Below are 13,273 nucleotides of genomic sequence, written 5' to 3' on the forward strand. Positions count from 1 at the left end.
CTGCCAGTAGATAGTGTGAAAACTGAGTTGAATTGGCAGGATGCCCACCTGGTGTTGGAGAAAATTAACTGGTGTTGGGGGAAAACCCACATGTCTGGTCATAGAAATGAGTACAGTAGCAGAGAAAGATAGGGAGTTTCCTTTCACAGAACCCCCATTCCTTCTTCGCTCCTCATTAATGGTGGGCAGTTCATTTGGGTAATTTATTTAAAATTTTCGAGTCCCTGTTTCTTTATCTGTGTAATGGGAGCAATAATATGCCTTTTTAAAATTTTTTTAAAGATTTATTTATTTATGCATACAAGAACTGTGGTAACAGGCCAGAGGTGCAGGGTGTGAGAATATTCACCAGAGACAGAACAGGCAGACTGACTGAAATACACTGCTGAGGGGAGCAGCGGGCGAGTCAGGAGTGGTCTGCTGCGTCATGTGGGTATCTCCCTGGCCAGAGATAGAACTCGTGCTGCAGTGGCTATGGATAGCCTCATAGTGCTGTGACTTAACCCCTTGCGCCACCAGGGAGGCCCTAATATCCCTTTTAATTGGTGTCAGGACAGTTTGAGAAAACATGTAAAATTATGAAGACAATAAGTTGTAGCCCCAATGACCAATGGAGCTTCTTTACGTAAATAAAGAAATAGGCCTAGAGAGTTGTAATAGTTTACTCAGAATCATGTGGGCAGTTAGTTAGGGGCTGGATTAGAATGTCACATTTGAACCAGCATGAACAGAGGCACAGATATCAGAGGTATCACTGGGGTCTGAGGCAGAGGTGGCAGAGGAGGGCGCAGGCAGAGAGAGGTAGGGCAACATCAGCCGTTGAAAGCAGGAGTTTGAGCTTGGCACAGTGAAGAGGAGGATATGACCTCAAATTCATGGGCAAGGAAGTGTTTTATGCAAACGTATTTGGACGTTCAGTTGCAAATAGATGAATGATATAATTAATATGGTGGACTCTGAATCAGATCTAGAAATACAGCCACTCAGCCACCAAGCTCAGTGGAGAAAGACCTACTAAAAAGCACCCAGAGGCTTTTCATCATTCTGATCCTGTAGTCAGGGAAACAAGAAGGCTAAAAAAGATATCACTAAAGAAACATTGTTTTGAAAATATCTATAAAGGAAAGAGAACCAGGCATGTATTTTGCCCCCATTCCCATGCCAGCTTGTGTCTGAAGGGCGTTTCTCTCCCATATGGTACAGGTTAGTGTGTGTGTGTGTGTGTGTGTGTTTATATGTGTGTGTGTGTGTGTGTGTGTGTGTGTTGGGGCAGGTGTAAAGGACTCTGTTCATGTGGTGTTGCACTTGGGAGAGAGGATAGAAACACATGGGCCCCTTGTAGCATCTGTGGGCGGATATGGAATTCCCTGGAGCTTTCAGAGCTTTTAGCTCTATGGTTAATGAGCTGTGGAGTAGCATCTCAGAGTTCATTTTGGGTCAATATAGAAAATATCAGCTGGAAACTGGGACCTCCAGTGCATGTGAATGGGAAAACACTCTGGGTTGGAGTCGGGTAGGCAATGTGATGTCATGGAAAGAGCTGAGGACATGGGGTCAGATGGACCTAGCCTTAGCATTAACTCACTGTGGGGCCTTTGGCAATTTGTCTCATGAGAACATTAGTGTCTGAGACTCATCACTGAAAGAGAGTGGTAAAACCTACCTTTCATGGTGGTACGAGAATCAAAGGAGGTACTTATGTTTATAAGTACCATGCAGATGGGAGGCGTGCAGCACACTTACTCCCCCACCCTCTCTTCTAAATATGAGATTCTCAAACTTTAGAGTCATCTGGGAGATACGAGCTTTTTCTGTCCCCCAGTTACCCAATCCAGAAGCTGCAAATGGGGCCCAGGAAGCTGCATACTTAGGGCCACCAGTGAGCTACTGTGATTCCTCCAACCACACATTGAAAACATTATCCTAGAAGATTTGGGAGATGGAGCAAGAATATAAGTCAAAGAACTAGATGTCCAGTGAATACCAGGGCTCCTTTCCCGTCTGTGGACAGGTCGTCAGGAATAGGAAACCTCGTTCCAGGGTGGTAGTCATGATAGCTCAGTCCAGAAAACAACATTTATAACAGAAACTTTGCTCCTCTCCAGTTTTATTGATCTGTAAATAAGTTCAAGGAGGACAGTATAATGTTGATATGCACATACTAAAAAGGAGTTTCATAATATATTAATTTGGGAACTCTCTCTTCATATTTATACATTTGTTTCCCTGGTGATGAAAACTTAAGAGCAACTCTCTTAACAACTTTCAAATATACCATGTAGTCATCATGTTGTACACAACATCCCCAAACTTATTTATCTGATAATGAGATACTTGTCCTCTTTGACCATTTTCATCCAGTTCCCCTGAAGCCTGGTTTTTTAGTTGAATCAAGGTAATCTTAAGCAAACCAGATGAAGGAACTGAGGGGCACAAAGTTGTTCAAATATTTTTAAATGTTGATAAGGTAACTGGAGAACCTGAAGAAGAACAAGAAGCCTTCAAAGTTTTACTGATTCATGTCATAACAAGGTTGTTAACATTTATCACGCACTTTACTAGATATCCTACTATGTATAGAATCAAAGTAGGAAAAGATTTCCTAAGAAAATTAAGATGATTTTTACAGACCAAGGATGAAAATGCAGTGTAGAGAGCCACATTGAACCTTCTGTGCTTCAGAAACATGCATAGGAGTTGAGTGAGGGGGCCAGACAGGAAATGTAAAGGGTATCTTGACATGTGCGCTCTGGAGCCAACATCTAGCACTCACTTATTCTATCTTAATTTGTCAAGTAAAGAGAAAAGAAAGAATTTGAACTGAGTCAAAAACTCTGTATTTGAAATGTGACCACTGCTTTCAGCTGAGGTTACTCCCAGCCTTCTCTCCTAGCACACATTTCGGATAATGTGTATAAGATTGCTCTAAAAGTACCAAAACATGGACAACTGGTTGCTGTTTAAGTTCTTTAGAGACCAAAAATGTGATTATTTTGGAAGGAATTTGTTATTGCCAGAGAAACCTAGAGTATATTTATTGGTTCTCTAAGCATTATTTTGCCTTTACTTAAAATATTAAAATCCCCAAGAGAGTTTTCTCTTTTCACTTTAAATGCCATCAATGACGAAGGGAACTGTCAATAGCCAAGCAATGATTAAATATCATTTCTCCACCAGACAACTCAAATCTATGTATTCCAAATACTTTGATTAAAATAGGACTCTCAGTCATGGGTATATAGTTGTTTGAAATATCTCTTATTAAAATGAGATAAAAGGAAGGAGGAAAAAAAGATTTTAATTTTAGTATATTAGGATTCTATTTGTAAGAATTACAGTGCAGAGCAGGACATGCTTAGAGAAAACTGTAAAACCAGTTTCTATGGAGAGTGTCAAGTCAGAGAGAAAGGAGTATTGCAGGGGCCAGGCTGCACAGTATAATGTAGGTTAAGATAATTGGGAAGGAGGCAAGAAACAAGGTTTTGATCTCAGGTATCTATACCCCACTCCCTAAGGAATGGACAAGAAAGAAAGAGAACTTGTGATCTAACACCCGGAAATATGACCTCAGGGTCATGCCTGAGATTGATGCTGAGACTCCATGACAGAATAAGGAAATGGAAGAATAGACTTCACCCACGAGATAGACTATTAAGAAGATAAATATATGAATAGAAATTTAAAAAACCGAGGGAACTGCCTTGCTGGGAAATGTCTGGTACACACAAGAGAGGAGAGGGCCAGAGCACAGAGGTGGGCAGCCACCACCCCACTGAACTTATTGGGCCACTTCAGCTGTTTGCGTTTGGACTGAAGCCTCCTCCAGCCCAAAGTCATAGATGTAGGTTGTGGATGGTGTGCCTGCTGAGGAGTTATGTCTTCATTCAGTGGACATAATTGGCATTGCAGGAGCCAGGCTGCACAGTATAATGTGAAGTTTGTGAGGGGAAGGTGATATATTGGGAACAAATATAAACAATTTATATTAAAACGAAGATTTTTTCCTCTGAATAAGGGCAGTAGCAGTAGAAATCCTGCAGCATTGATGCAGTGCATTTTGTGTGCCAGGCAGAAGACGCAGAAGGTCCTACACATACAGAGTTGATGAAAGCCAGAAAATGCTACAGAAGTGACTCACAAATTGGGAAACAAGGGATGCACACAAAGGAAAAATGTGTTCGGCTTAGGGTTGATGAAGAGGTAGTTTTAAGAAGGGTGGTATCTGAGCTAGGCCTTGAGAAACAATGGTGCAGACACTGGTAGGTGTGAAGGCACAGGCAGCCCAGGTGAGAGGACAGTGCAGGCTGAGGCCAGGAGCATGGATGTGCTTGGCATGGGCTGAGGAGCAAGTAGCTGTAGGCGTGAGCACGGGGTGTTGGGCTGGAGGGAGGCTGCCTGACTAGAAGGTCTTGTGTCAGCAAGGAGAGTCTTTAGACAGTTGTCAGCAAAACCGAGACTGATCAGACTTAAGTGAACCAATTCCAGCAGCAGGGTATGGATAGGGTAAAGTAGCTTCAGGCAGACAGGTAGGAGACTATTGTTAGTAGAAGAGGGTGAGTGTGGGGAGGTTGGAGGGGTCTGGAGGGAGAGTGTTAAGACCCTGAACAAAGTAAGGCAGAGGCAATGGGAATAGGAAAGAGGAAACAGATGGGAGAAACAGAAAGTAGTGACTAATTGGAGGTGGAACATGAATGTTTCTGACCCCTTGGAGGACCTAGAAGCAATTGACTGAAAAGCAGAATATAGAAGAGGCCACATAGGGGCAGGATGAGTATGGCCTGGGGTACAGTGAATGCCCCAGGATTCTACTGCAGTACAATAAACAACCATAAATTTAAAGGCAAACAACCATGACCATTTTATCATGTAGTGGCTGTGGCTGTCTATGCTGTCTAGTCTGGGACCTCTGCCAGAAAGACTGAGGACAACTCAAATGGCTAGCGTTGGACAAGCTGCAGCTGTGGAAGCCACTGCCAAGATGGCTTTTCCACACATCATCTGGCACTTTAGTGGACAAGACTGGAAGGCTGGGCCCAGCTGGGACTGCTGGCAGTAGTGCCTACGTGTGGCTTTCCCTGCACTGCAGGTTTACATGCAGGCCTCATGTATCAGCGTGCAATGGCTATTCATGGCTATTCAACCATGGAGGTCTGATGTTGTCACTTCTGCCTTACTCTGTGGGTCCAAGCAGTCAAAACCTGTCCACACTCCAGGTGGTGTGGGAGGGGACACAGACTCCTTCCCTCAATGGTTTCAGGCCATTATACCTCCATAGTGAATGGAGAGACTAAAAACAAGAAGGCAAGTATTAGATGCCAATAGACTCTACAGGCCCCAGCAACTGATTGAATAGGTTAAGGAGGAAGGAAGCCTCAAAGATGAAAACACACATTGACATTTTCCACATTATAGCACTGGCAGGACAAGCGACAGGTTTGGAATCAAGGTCCCTGGGTTTGAATATCAACTTCACTGCCTGTTAAAACTTTGACCGTAAGTAAGTTGCTTAATATTTTTGTGCTCCATTTTCCTTATTACCCCATTTTAATTAGTAGAATCATTGGAACCTACTTCAAAGGATGGGTGAGGATTCCAGTTAAGAAATGTGAAGTTCATAAAATAGTGACAGACATACAGCACCCTCAGTTATTGTTGTTAGCAGCTATTATTTTTTATAAAACATTCCCACATGCATTATTTCAGTGATTCCTCACTAGGATCATCCGACATAGCTGTTACCGTTGTCATCAGGGAGGACTTTGAACCCGAGAGGTCAGGCAACATTCTCAAGGTCACACAGCTGGAAAGTGACAGCTAGACCTGGGAACTCTGCTTTCCTGCACCCTGAACTCTGCTCTTCCCAAAGCACTGCAGCCCCCCAGGCAGGAGTGCACCTGGCCCTCTCCAGCGCCCACCCACGCTGTAGGATTAGCTTCCTGGCACAGCCTCTGTGTTTCTAGCGCTGACGTCGTCCTCCTTGGAGACGCCGTGTGGCTGCCTCTGTCTTCGCCCACCATCGGCATGTCTGAAATTTACTACAAGCTAGAAGCAGACAACTGTGACAGCAGGTGTGACTCCTGTGGGCCTGGTATCCCGGCTGGAAATCTCCAAATTGTGGCATTTGTCCTGGAATGGGGGTGAGGTATGATATAGCTGTTTCCACATAGTCAACCAGAACCAGACTGGACACATGGATACAAGCAGCTCCCTTAGGACCCAGGCCCAGATGTTCCTGCCCCCTTTCCTGCCCCTAAGGAGGAGACTAGTTGGCTGGGTGTGTGGAGTGCTGAATAAGGAAGAACAGGCCTGCCTTTCCCCTAAAAAACCACCATGGAGACCCCACCCAGCTGAAAGGTCGTCAGCTCCAGGGAGGGGTACTTGCAGGCCTACCCTGCTCACTCCATAAGTGATCTGGCTGAGTGAGCACTTCTCTCAGCCTCAGCCTGCCCCATCTTCCTATTTGGGGGGCTCAAAATAAAATAAAGAAATTTTCAGAAGAAATTTTTTCCTCCTGCTAAAATAGCCTAAAACACTGACACATGCGTGAGAAACTACTCTAACTACCCACCAGACACACTGGAACTGTTTGGAGAGGAATAACAATGTCCATTGCTTTCTGGTAAAGGTCACCCCCTAGGCCTGGAGGAATTTTTCCTGAATTACAAAGGAGGAACAGATCAAATGCCTGTCATAATAAATTTCAGAACAACAAGGAACAACCAGAAGTTCCCATTCATCTAAGGAATCTTTGAAAATCCTGCCTTGGGTGGAGTGGCATTTGCTAATAAGAGCAGCCTGCTTGGCAGGCGGCAGTAGTTGTGGTCAGAGCTGAGGGGGGCACTGTCCCCGCAGAGATTTTTCTCACCTCTCAAGGCTTCCAGGAAGTCACTGCGAATGACAGGAAGCCTGTCTGGCCTCAGTGGGTCTCATCCTGCCTGCCCACCCAGGCTTCCTCTCCACCCATATCTCAAGGCCAGGGACCTCCCCAACAGAACTTTCTTCCTCTAGAGAAGTGGTGCTACTTTGCCTTTGCTCACAGCTGAATGGGCCAGGGTTAGCTTAGGAAGAGTCACTGGGCAGAACTCCTCACACTGATGTGTTCACAACAAGTTACTTGGGTTCTTGTCCCATTCAGATTCTTACCTCATTGGGTAAGCAGCAGCACACCTGTCTGAGTTAACAAACTTACTATTCTTTACATGATTTTTAAGCACTACAGTAACAACTAATGATTGTAAGGATCTCTTAAATTTTTTTTTAAAGATTTATTTTATTTATACAAGAACTGGGGTACAGGCCAGATGCATGGGAGGGTGAAAGGATTCACCAGAGCCAGAGCAGGGAACAGAACAGGCAGACTGACAAAATACACTGCTGAGGGGAGCAGCGGGTGAGACAGGAGAGGTCTGCTCACCATGTGGGTTGCTCCGAGGCCAGCAGGGATGGAACCGGCATTGCAGAGGCTGAGGACAGCTTCACAGCGCTGCGCTCAACTGTCTGCGCCACCAGGGAGGCCCTCTCTTAAATTTTTATGCTAATGGGCCTCCCCTGGTGGCACAGCTGTTGAGCTCTGGGCTGTGAAGCTGCCAGCAGCCTCTGCAACACTGGTTTGATCCCCGGCCGCCTGCGAGGGTACCACATGGCGCGCAGACCTCTCCTGCCGCGCCCGCTGCTCCCCTCAGCAGTGTGTTTCATCAATATGCCTGTGCTGTTCCCCACTCTGTATCTGGTGAATCCTCTCACCCTTCCACGCTTCTGACTGTGCCTGGTGCTTGTATGAATAAATAAATCTTAAAAAAAAAGTTGAATTTCTTAACAAAAAAAACCATTTATGCTAATAACCCAGTTTCTTCTGTTACCGAGTTGGCTAGGGGTCCTTGGTTCTTTGACCAGGAAGGAATACAAGGTCATGTCATGGCAGAAGTCAAAACAGTTTATTAGAGACAGGGTGAAAGCATGCTTGGGAAAGGGAACCAAGCAGGCAGGGTCACTGGGGACCCCGCCACAAGCAGTGAGGGGCCCGTTCCATGAGATGGGGCGTGTTAGCCCTATTAGTTTTATTTGATAGCTAGTGGACCTGTCATGGCAGTTGCCATGGTGATCCGAAAGCCAGTCCTCCCTGGTACCACACAGGTGCTGCCTTAAAGCCCAGACAGCAGCTGGGGTAGGGACTGCCTTTCCCCTGATGGGTAATTTTGGGCTCTCCCTGGGCTTTACCAGCCCTGCCTGTAGGTCAGAGTGGGCGTCTTTTAGGGTACTGTGATACTTGCATTTGAGGGGTCCTGGAGATCGCTGGCCATTAAAAATCTTTAGGCGGGCCTCCCCTGGTGGCGCAGTGGTTGAGCGCTAGGCTGTGAGGCTGCCCGCAGCCTCTGCAGCGCTGGTTCGTTCCCTGGCCGCCCGCAAGGGTCCCACAAAAAAAAAAAAAAAAAAAAAAAAAAGTCTTTAGGCACCACTGTCCCAGCCCAAATTGCCTAACAATTCCAGTGAAAATGTATCTGAGCCTTTCCTTTAGTCTCCACTGCTACTCTTCTAACAGGCAAGATAATGGTTCCTGGACTACTAATCGTCTGTTTTAATTATCTTGAACATCTTCCCATCTACCAAGTGATTTCCCACTGCCAGAAATGGTTATGGAGCTTTCCGTTGGAACACACAAGGAAAAGAAACATTATATGAGAAGTCAAAAATGGGTATTTCTTTTCTTTTTTTCCATATATGTAAGATTTTCTTTGACTAGCTCGCTGCTTCTTGAGTAGCTGGCTGATTCATGGTCCAGATGGATACAACTGTCTGGCAGAGCCCCGATTATATGTTTCCATCTAGCTGCAAAGGAAGCTGTGAAAGCAAGTGTAATGCCCATTTTCTGTGGCGCAAGCAGCAGGCCTGCTGAATAATGCCTCAGTCTAGGCAGAGGTTTACAGCATTGATTCCAAAACCAAAGACAGGTCCTTGAGAAACAGGAAGCCCATTTTCTCAATGTAGGGTCTAGAATAAGCTAAATTATTGAAATTTTTTATCTGAATAACTGATACAATCTGTCTGTGAAAATGTATAGATCTGGTACCCATTTTAGGAAGTAAGTCTTTGATTTACTTGGTCTATTAAAATCAGTGTATTTCTTCTATTAAAATCAGTGAATTTATATAATCATCCAAAGCTGTACAAAGAAGAAACAGAACAACTAAACAGACCAATTACAAGCAGCGAAATTGAAGCAGTAATCAAAGCACTCCCCAAAAACAAAAGCCCAGGCCCAGGTGGCTTCGCAAATGAATTCTACCAAATGTTCAGCAGTGAATTAGTGCTTATCCTACACAAACTCTTTCAAAAAATTGAAAAAGAAGGAAAACTACCAAATAAGTTCTACAATGCCAACATTACACTAATACCAAAACCCAACAAAGACAGCACAAAAAAAGAAAATTACAGGCCAATCTCCCTAATGAACACTGATGCAAAAATCCTCAACAAAATCCTTGCCAACAGAATCCAACAATGCATCCATGACCAAGTAGGATTTATTCCAGGGACACAAGGATGGTTCCACATCCGAAAAATCAATCAATGTAATCCAATACATCAACAGAAAGAAATATAAAAACCATATGAAAATATCCATAGATGCTGAGAAAGCATTCGACAAAGTACAACACCCATTTATGATAAAGGCCCTTGAAATTCTCGGGATACAAGAAACATACCTCAACATCAGAAAGGCCATCTATGACAAGCCCACAGCCAGTATCATTCTCAATGGTGAAAAGCTGAAAGCAATTCCATTAAGATCTGGAACAAGACAAGGATGTCCACTCTCACCACTGCTTTTCAACATAATACTGGAAGTCCTAGCCAGAGCAATAAGACAAGAGAAAGACATACAAGGAATCCAAATAGGCAAGAAAGAAGTCAAACTATCACTATTTGTGGATGATATGATAATATATATAGAGAACCCCAAAAACTCTACAGAAAAACTAATTAAATTAATCAATCAGTTTAGTAAAGTGGCAGGATACAAAATCAACGAACAAAAATCAGTAGCCTTCCTATACACAAACAATAAATCTGAAGAAGAAGAAATCAAGAAAGCCATCCCTTTTATTATTGAAACAAAAAAAAAATAAAATACTTGGGAATAAACCTAACAAAAGAAGTAAAGACGTATACAAAGAATACTATAAAACACTGTTAAAAGAAATAGAAGTAGACACAAAGAAATGGAAAGACATCCCCTGCTCATGGATTGGAAGAATTAATATTATCAAAATGGCCATCCTACCAAAAGCAATCTACAGATTCAATGCTATTCCAATTCAAATTTCAAAGTCATTCTTCAAAGAAATAGAAAAAATATTGATGAAATTCATATGGAGCCACCAAAAACCCTGAATAGCCAAAACCCTCCTGAATAAAAAAGAAGGGAATGGAGGCATCTCTCTCCCACATGTCAAACTGTACTACAAAGCCATAATAATCAAAACTGCATGGAATTGGAACCAGAACAGACATATGGACCAATGGAACTGAATAGAAAACCCAGAAATAAACCCACAGATCTATGGTCAACTAATCTTTGACAAAGGAGCAAAGACTATGCACTGGAGCAAAGAAAGTTTGTTCAATAAATGGTGCTGGGAAAACTGGGTCACTACATGCAAAAGAATGAAGCTTGACTACTACCTCACACTACACACAAAAACCAAATCAAAATGGATTAAAGAATTAGACATAAGATCTGAAACAATAAAATAGATAGAATGAAATATAGGCGAAACACTACATGACATGCACCTCAAAGACATCTTTACAGACGCATGACCCAAGGCAGTGATAGTGAAGGCAAAGAGCAACAGCTGGGACTACATCAAATTAAAGAGCTCTGCACAGCAAAAGAGACAATAACAAAAACAAAGAGAAATCCCACCGACTGGGAGAACATTTTTGCACACAGCACTAATGAAAAAGGACTGATCACAAAAATCTGCAAAGAGCTGACGAGACTCAACAACAACAAAGAAAATAATCCAGTCAAAAAATGGGCAGAAGAGCTAAAAAGAAACTTCTCTGAAGAGGAAATGCAAATGGCCAACAGGCATATGAAAAAATGTTCAACATCACTTGTAATCAGGGAAATGCAAATCAAAACTACAATGAGATATCATCTTACACCAGTGAGAATGACACATACTAAAAAAACTAGCAACTACAAATGTTGGCAAGGATGTGGAGAAAAAGGAACTCTCCTGCAATGTTGGTGGGAGGCAAACTGGTCCAACCACTATGGAGAGCTGTGTGGAGATTTCTGGACCTACTAAACATAGAGCTTCCATATAATCCAGCATTTCCACTCCTAGGTATTTACCCAAATGACATAGAAACATTAATTCCAAAGGGCACCGGCACGCCTATGTTTATAGCAGCACTATTTACAATAGCTAAGATATGGAAACAACCCAAATGCCCAAAAATAAATGACTGGTCAAAAAGATGTGGCACATATACACAATGGAATATTACTCAGCTATCAAAAAAGATAAACAAATGCATTTTGCAGCAATGTGGATGGAGCTAGAAGGGATCATGCTCAGTGAAATAAGCCAGAAAGAAAAATACCAGATGGTCTCACTCATAGCAGGAATTTAGAAAACCTAAATAAGAGACCAGGAAAAAGACTAATCAATGCAAAGTAATAATCAAAATCAACAAGCAATTATAAACCAGACACACTATGGGGTGGGGGAGGTTACAATGGGGTGGGGAGAGGAAGAACTAGAGTCAAAATAAGGGGAGGTGCAATTGTATGGGGAATATAACCAAAATGAAAATGCATACATTGTACAAAGATGAAAAATGATATAAGAATTATATAAAAGAAAATATTAAAAAATAAAATCAAATAAAATGTATAATTTAGTGGCCTTCATATCCACATTTTTGTGCCACAATTTCAAAACATTTTTTAAAAAATCTTCATCAACCCCATAAGAAACCCTGTGTCATCTAGATACCATCCTCTGCACAACCGCCCTCCTTGGGCAAACTGTAATCTAATTTATGTCTCTGAAGATTTGTTTATTCTGTGTATTTAATACATATGGAATCATATATGTGACCTTTCATGACTAACTTCTCTCATAATATTCTGAACCTTACCATTTCAGTTTTATATATTCAAGGTCCAACCACGTTGTAGTATGTATGGAACTTTATTCCTTTTTATCATTGAATAACATTTCATTTATGTATATGTGACATTTTCTTTATCTACTCATCAGTGGGTATACATTTGGGCTGCTTCCAATTTGGAATAGTAGTGAATAATGCTGTTATGAATTAGCATTTATAGAGAATTTTTTGTGTTGACCAATCATTTTCATTTCTTTTGGATATATATACCGAGGAGTGGAATTATTTAGTCAAATGGTAACTGTGTTTAACTTTTTAAAGATTCTGATTTCTCTCCATCCTCATCAACTATTATCAGTTGTTTCCATCATAAGCATATTAGAAGCTATGATATGGTATCTCATGGATTTGATTTTTGTTCCCCTAATGGCTCATAATGTTGAGAATCTTTTCAAGGGTTTGTTAGCCATCTGTATATTTTTTTTTTTTTGAGGAATGTCCATTCAAGTTGTTTGCCCTTTTTAAATAATAGTTTCTGGAGTCTCTCTGTTCATCTTAGTATTATAATCAAGTTACAATAAGTCAGAGAATTTCACATGGAAAATTTTTATTTATTTTCCCCCGCAACACAAGGTTTATTTTTATGCTGCAACATTGTGTGTGTGTGTGTGTTGTAATTCAGATGCAATCAAATTGGTCCTGAAAACAGCCTCTCATGAACCACATGTTTTAGAGCAAGGGGGTGAAAAAGAACAAGTGATTGGAGCTTGAAGACGAACCATTTACCTATTTCCTGGTGAAACAAGTTGAAGTAATTTAAAAGTAAATAAAGTGAGGGAGGACATGTAGGGGGAAGGAATCAACCCAACCAAATCCCTTGATTTTTATTTCATAACATGAAAGCTTAGCACAGGACAGCTCCCACAGCTACATTAGTGAGAATGGTAACAGAATCCAGAAGAGTTTTTTGCTCAAACTGTCAGCGAGCTCTAGTCCAAAGAAGGCCAATTATTCTGGCATTCCTCACCTGATGACCACAGGACCTGCTGCTTGTGTTTTTCTTGTTTTCAAAAACACAATCACCTGCCTGTAACAGGTGTATCAGTCTGCCTGTTCTGATCCCCATTTGGTCTCTGGTGAATCC

Source organism: Talpa occidentalis, unplaced genomic scaffold (assembly GCF_014898055.3).
Source record: "Talpa occidentalis isolate TD23 unplaced genomic scaffold, MPIMG_talOcc4v2.1 talOcc4.5, whole genome shotgun sequence".
Taxonomy (NCBI): domain Eukaryota; kingdom Metazoa; phylum Chordata; class Mammalia; order Eulipotyphla; family Talpidae; genus Talpa; species Talpa occidentalis.